Source organism: Alligator sinensis, unplaced genomic scaffold (genome assembly GCF_000455745.1).
Source record: "Alligator sinensis unplaced genomic scaffold, ASM45574v1 scaffold1542_1, whole genome shotgun sequence".
Classification (NCBI taxonomy): domain Eukaryota; kingdom Metazoa; phylum Chordata; order Crocodylia; family Alligatoridae; genus Alligator; species Alligator sinensis.
Window position 1 is genome coordinate 820,985 of NW_005842452.1, and position 6,540 is coordinate 827,524.

Sequence of the window (6,540 nt, forward strand, 5' to 3'; positions counted from 1 at the left end):
CCTTCTGCTTGAATCGGTTCCATTGGGACCAATGACCGTCGTTCCCTGAATCCAAGATGACTCTGAATTTAAGACCACCCCAATAATTAGATTCTAGACACTGAACATGTACAAATTTGTTCTAATTTTCCATGTGTAGAATCTAATGAATGGGGAGTCGTCTTCAGCTCATACCCCTCACCGCTGCGGCAGAGAAAGCAGTGGCAGAGAAAGTGGGGGGAGAGGGGGGGCACATGGCCCAACCCCTAGCACTTAGCCTCCCACCACTTGCCCCCTGTTGCCTGTCTCCCTATCAATTGCCCCTCATTACCTCCTGCCCACCCCTCCAGTGCCTGGACCAGGGCTAGGGTCGGGGTTGGGGCCAGGGCCCAAGCCAGAGTCACAGCAACCACCTGCCCCCTTCCCCTGCATTGTACTTGAATCCAAGACAAGGGGCTTTTTCTCCCCCATGTTGGACGGGGGGAAGAAACCTCATCTTGGATTCAAACAAAGTCGGTATTTTATTGGTCTCTCCAGCCCCTCACCAAGGCCAGGTCACTGAGAATTAAAATTGATCTCCAAACTCCTCGTTTACGTGGTGACACCAAGGATGACGATAGCCCCTAGACAGCCCAGCTGGGGCCAGGATCTAGTTGTCCCTGGAACTGCACAAACAAGGAGAAGCAATCTCTGCCCCAGAGACCTGGCAGTCAAAGCTGTAGGTCTGGCCAAGAGGTTGCCCGTCAATGTATTTGCTCTCACTATTAAAAAGAAATTGTGGTAAACTGGTGTGTCAGAGGGGTTTATGGTTGGAAACAGGACTGTCCGCATGGTCTCAAAAGCTGATCCCTTAACTAGGAGAGAACGTGATCATTTCCAGTCTAGGAACATATCATCCCATATTGGCCTACTGGAAGGTATGGACACTGTTGCCTGCAGTATCCGGCTCTGGCCGCTGCCAGAGATGGGACATGTAGCTCGACAATCTCTTCTGGTCCTTCCTATGCTCAAGGGGGATCCAGCACCAGCAAGCTCATGTGGTCTCCCAGCATTGGTGGAAGTTTCTCCATGGTCTTATTTGTCAGGCCAAGATAGTTCAGGGTCTCTGCTGCCCTTGTAGGACAACCCCCATGGGAAGCCCCCACTCCCTGCTCTCCACGCTCCGACCTGGGCATCGTGGCAGAGGGGATCTGCCAGCACCTCCCAGCGGTGGGATGCCCCTGGAAGCAGCCTTTCTCCAGCCCAGAGAGCAACACTATTCAGGTAGCTTTTTAAAAAGAAAAAATTTAAAAAGGGACTAAAAAAAGGATCCTCCCCCTCCCCCTCCCCCCAAGAAAGGAATGAGAGGGATGCATGAAAGACTGAGCTATTCACTCTCTCCTGAGCTTCACTTTCAGGCCCTTTGAAATGCCATTTCCCAAAGGCTACCTATTTATGGTGGAAAAGAGCCAGAGAACTGGCTCCTGGCATGATCTCCAAACCCGGAGCTGTGGTGTCCTTGCAAGCGCGGCTGCCTGGGAGCTCACACAAAGCTGCCTTCTATGTCTCCGCATAGCAGGCTGAAGAATGCTGAAATATGTGAGCTCGCCGGGGCCGCGGGAGGCCTGTCGGAGCCAACGCGTATTCGCAGAGGGCCCCTCGGCTCTAACGGTGACTGGGCTGGCTGGAAACGCGCTGCCCGGTACCTCGGCGAGAGCGTGGAGGCTCGGAGGGTGGCACTCTGGGGCGCCGAGGGACGTGGGCAGGGGGCATCTCAGGAGACACGGGGAAGCAGATCCCGCTCGCCGAGGGGATGAGCAATGCTTGGCTTGGAGGAATGGAGTTAAGGAAAGAGAAGCTGCTGCGCGGGGATGCGAAAGGCAGCACAAAGGGCGGAGACCAAGCCGTGACTTAAAGCCACTTGAACGCTGGGGCCAAAGTGTCCCCCAGCAGTAGCTCCTCACGGCGCATTGCAAACAACCTGGCCTGCCCCAGCCTCCGGCTCCTAGGAAGAGCATCACAGGGTTAATTGTGCCGCCACCGGGCTGGCTTGCTTCTTGCCAGGACAGCTAAAAAGCTCAGACCTGTTGCAAACCCGTCTCCATCCCTGGAGGCTTTGGCTTCTCTGACCAGGGGGGCACACCAGCGCCAAAGACCCATATAGAGCCACACACTGCTGCACCGGGTGGGTGCCGAGAGGGAACCGGGTGAGCACGGCTAGAGGGCTCACGAGCTATTTAAAGGGATTGCTCCATTAATCTATGTGACACCAGATTTTGGGGACCTTTTAAGCCGAGGAACTTGCTTTTTAGAGCCTCACGCATCGGCTAGGACTTCACCGCTCCGCTTTGGTTGAACGGTCAGGGCTGGCTGAAATCATCATTATCGGCTTTGGGCATTATCGGCTCAGAGCCCAGATGAAGGGTTTTAGGTGGGTCCCGACTGCCCGGGGAATCAGAGGCTGGGAGGCTCCTTGGCCCATGGCCACCTCCCCCAGATGCCGCCCAACCTTGTATTTGGCCCACTCCGTGCCCCACGTCCACCGGGGCCTCTTCCCACCCAGCCTTCCTCTGGGAACTCCTCTTTGGACCCCTCCTTCCTCTGCCTGGAGGTGAGGCTGGATGCGTGCGCAGGCGGCTGAGCCTATAGCAGGCCTCTGGAGAGCCGTGGGGTGGGACGTACAGGCAGCGGAGAAGCACGAGCTGCAGACGGGAGAGGTTTGTCGCCAGAAGCTGCGCGCCCGGCTCCAGCACTGCAGCGAGGAAGCCCTCCCCGGGCGAGGGCTCTGGTATTAACAGGCGGCTCTGACTTGCTTGCCTTTTAAGCAGTGCGACTTACCTGAGGTCACAGGGACGATCAGGAAGGGAGTCCAGGGCACAGCTTTTCCAAGGTGCCCAGCAGCTCCTGCAATGGAGAATCCTTCCCAGTAAAAACCAGACACCATCCCAGCTGAGGCAATTCTGCCTACACTGAAGACCGTGGGAAATCTAGACCCTTTAATCCTCCCTGCTTAGGACAATGGGGATCCTTCCCCAGCAGCCACCTAGCGAGCTGGGAGCCGAGTGCTCGAGAAACTCCCAGCACCCAGATTTGCCACCACCCTGGGCGCAGCCCTGGCTCTGAGGCTTTCCTAGCATTTTCTCTTGCAGACAGGCTGCATTGACACGTCTTCTTTCGACTCGGATGGATGAGGCTGTTACACCAGTGAAACCCGTGCCACGTTGGTGGAGGAAAGCAGCAGAGAAGCTACAACCCCCTGAACTGGGTGACTTCACCCAAGTTAGTATCGAGCTCCCCCGAAAAGAATCAGGGAGAAAACTCCACTAGGCAACTTACCCCGGTTTAGGTTGCGTCTGTCCGCCCCATCCCAGAGTAGCTATTCAAGGCAGACAGGCGAGGCTCCCCCGCTTCCTAGCGACAAGGCCTTGCATCAGCTGCCCCAGGAGAGCTTCATGTCTGTCTGTTGCTGATCCAGGAGCAATTTACACTTGCCTACAAAACCAGTATCAAGTCAACCAAGACACGTCGCAGTCGGTCCATGCCCAGAGATACCTCCGGGACGGGTCAGGGGATGTACAGTGACTTTCCCACTGCCAATTGATTAGGCTGGTTCATTCCTTTGGTAGGTGCAGGAATTCTCCCCTGTCCTGCCCAGTAACCCAGAGCAACTGGTTTGGAATGGGATCAGAAACAAAGTTAGCAGGGCTTTCAGGCCTAATGAGCCCCCGGGCTCTGCCGTGCTGAACTAATTAAGAGCAAATCACCCAGCATTGGCAAGACAGCAGGGCCTGGGATTTTCTAAACAAGTCTCTTGAGGCAGCGCTGCCGACAGAGGGGGCTGGGACCTTGGCAGGACCCGACTCCTTGCCGCGGGCGGGGGGAGGACTCGAGCCAGGATTATATGGTGGTGAAGCGTGTGAAGAAACCAAAAGGGACAAATAATTAAGGAGAATTACAATCAAAAAGTTCCCTGGAGTGTGCAGGGCTCCCGAGTGGAAAACAGATGCTGGGATCGGGTTAGATCCGGACGAGACGCGGCCCCCACGTGACGTCGGTGACAGGACCCCAGAGCAGGTGGAGACTGCCCGTTACTACCCCAGCACTATGCACCATAAGGAAGGGAGCAGTTTAACCCTGCTTAGACCGCACGTTCTGCCCAAAAATGAAGCACCGTGGGGCACGGCCGGTCCGAGGCCGCCTCTTAGCATCTCATTTCCAGCCTATCAGCTGGTCTTGTGACAGGTCCTCCAACTCACCAGCCAGGGAGCCACCACTCCTGATTGCATCTCACTGCATTTGACGCTCTCCAACCTCCAGCTTTGGGAGTCACGCGATTATGGGGGAACCACAGGTTTACCTTAACGAGTGCGAGCGAGGAGGTGTCTAGGATTCAGGGAGATGAAGAGAAGCTTGGAAATGAGACCAGGAAAGGCTCAAAAAGCAGGGGACCCATGAAAACACCCAAGCAACCATGATAAAAAAAACTGTCGTGAGTTTTGATGGTTTGGGGTTGGCCTTTTGAGCGATGCGGCAGTGAACCCTAGAGGCCTTGCACTGTGGCACTGGGACGGGCAAAGTCCCTGCCCTGAAGCACCTACAAGCTAGACAGAAAACAACAAAGGTTAGAAGGGAAACTGAGGCACAGAGGGTGAAGGGACTTGCTGGGGTCACACAGTAGATCAGTGACAGAAGCAGGAAGAAAACCTAGGTCTGCAGAGTCCTGGAACGATGGGTTTGCCCTTCAGGTCTCTTTGCTCACAACAGAGCCAAAGCAAAGGCTGCCCAGCTAGGAGGCACAGATGGAAAAGGCATCCAAAGAGCTCACTGACCTCTTGGCCCTTGGGCCAAGGAGAGCCGGGGGGTGTGCGGGCACGTGGAACAGCGGCTAGGAATTGGGGCGGAAAATAGCCAAGCCAGTGCCATCATGCCCTTACCAGTGCAGGGTGGCAGAGACAGTCCTCACGCAGAAGGGACTACAATCCCAGAGCCCCCAGACTTGAAGACGGAGGTCCTAGAAGGCCATGGGTGCAGGAAGCATCATCTACCCAGCTTGGCCACCCCTTGGTGAACACGTGGGAGTGGGACCTGGGTCGAGGAATTGGAGAACAGGCGGTGTGAACAGCATGCAAAGAGAAACTGGTTCCTCCCCCAGGAGAAACCTCCACTCCAGAGCCAGGAGGGCCTCCTGATAGGGTGACCATGACCCTAACGAAGGTGAGTGAGCCTCGTTAGCATTCAGCAGGGCATAACCCCCCAGCCCAGCTACCACGGAAACATTAGGTAGGAGCTGGTGGCTAAGGGGGTCTCCTACCTTGGGGGTCTTCGAGAGGAGGCTGGACAGATATTTGGCTGGGGTGAGACGATCCCGGCACCCGTTCCTGCCCGGGGCAGGGGGTCGGACCCGATGATCTGCTTAGGTCCCTTCCGACCCTGACTACTATGTTACCTGCATGGAGAAACAGGTGCAACCTGTAGCTTTCCTGAGCAGAGATGCTGCTATCCGTGGGGTGGAGCTGCTGGGGAACAAAGGGTGGAGGGATCCCATGAGAAATGAAGGGCAACAGTGGTACAAGACCTGGAAGAAAGGACACTGCCAGGAACTGTCTTCGGCTGGAAGGTCTCAGAGCAGCGAGGGCCTGGAGCAGCGTGCCCAGCAGAGGAGAAGGGGCAGAGCCTGGCAGCCTAGAAGGGGGTGGATGTGCTTATGTAGGGAGGTGTCCGCCCAGGCTCAGCAGTCTCTTCCTCACCTGGCTCTTCGGCGGATGCCAGGGTGATGGAGCCTCAGCTGAGGGCATGGGAGCCCCTTCACAAGACGGAGCCAAGGGAAGCCTGGGCAAGCACCTCTTGGAGATGCATCAGGAATGGCACAACTGTGCAGGGAGCAGGCAAATGACCCTCTGGGCCCCTTTCTGCCTACAACGTCCTGGATATCTAAGGCCCTGGCAAGCTGGGAAAGCTGAAGAGAGGCTCTAGAGGAACTTGCAGTCGGGGCCTTTCACAACCATGAATGCTGGCACCTTGCAAACCCGGCCTCAGCACAGCCATCCTCACCCTACCTTCCCCAAACCGTGCTGCTCCCTGACTCTCCCGGGCCCAAGGCAAAGCCTCCTGTGGTCGGGCATCCTCCAAACACTTAGGTTTGTTCTTGTTTAACCCCGCTCAGGAGCACCCCAGGTCCCAGAAGATCCTCCCCCAGGGGAGGTCACGTAGGCACCAGCCTAAGGTAGATCAATAATCTTACCATCTGGACAACAGACCCAAAGCAAAGGCTGCCCAGCTAGGAGGCATGGATGGAAAAGGCATCCAAGGAGCTTACTGACCTCTTGGCCCTTGGGCCAAGGACAGCAGGGGGGTGTGCGGGCACCTGGAACAGCTGCTAGGAATTAGGGCAATCTTGGGCAGTGCCCAGGTGGCCACCCCAGGCGCACTATGGGGCCACCCCCACCTCCTGCCCACCCTAGTGCCCTCTGGGATCAGCTCCCCTGCTCCCAGCCCACCTTCCCCTCCCTGCAGCAGACCACCCACCCACCCAGTAAGACCACCCTGCCTGCTGGGACCTCCCTTTTATACCCCTCCCGCAGC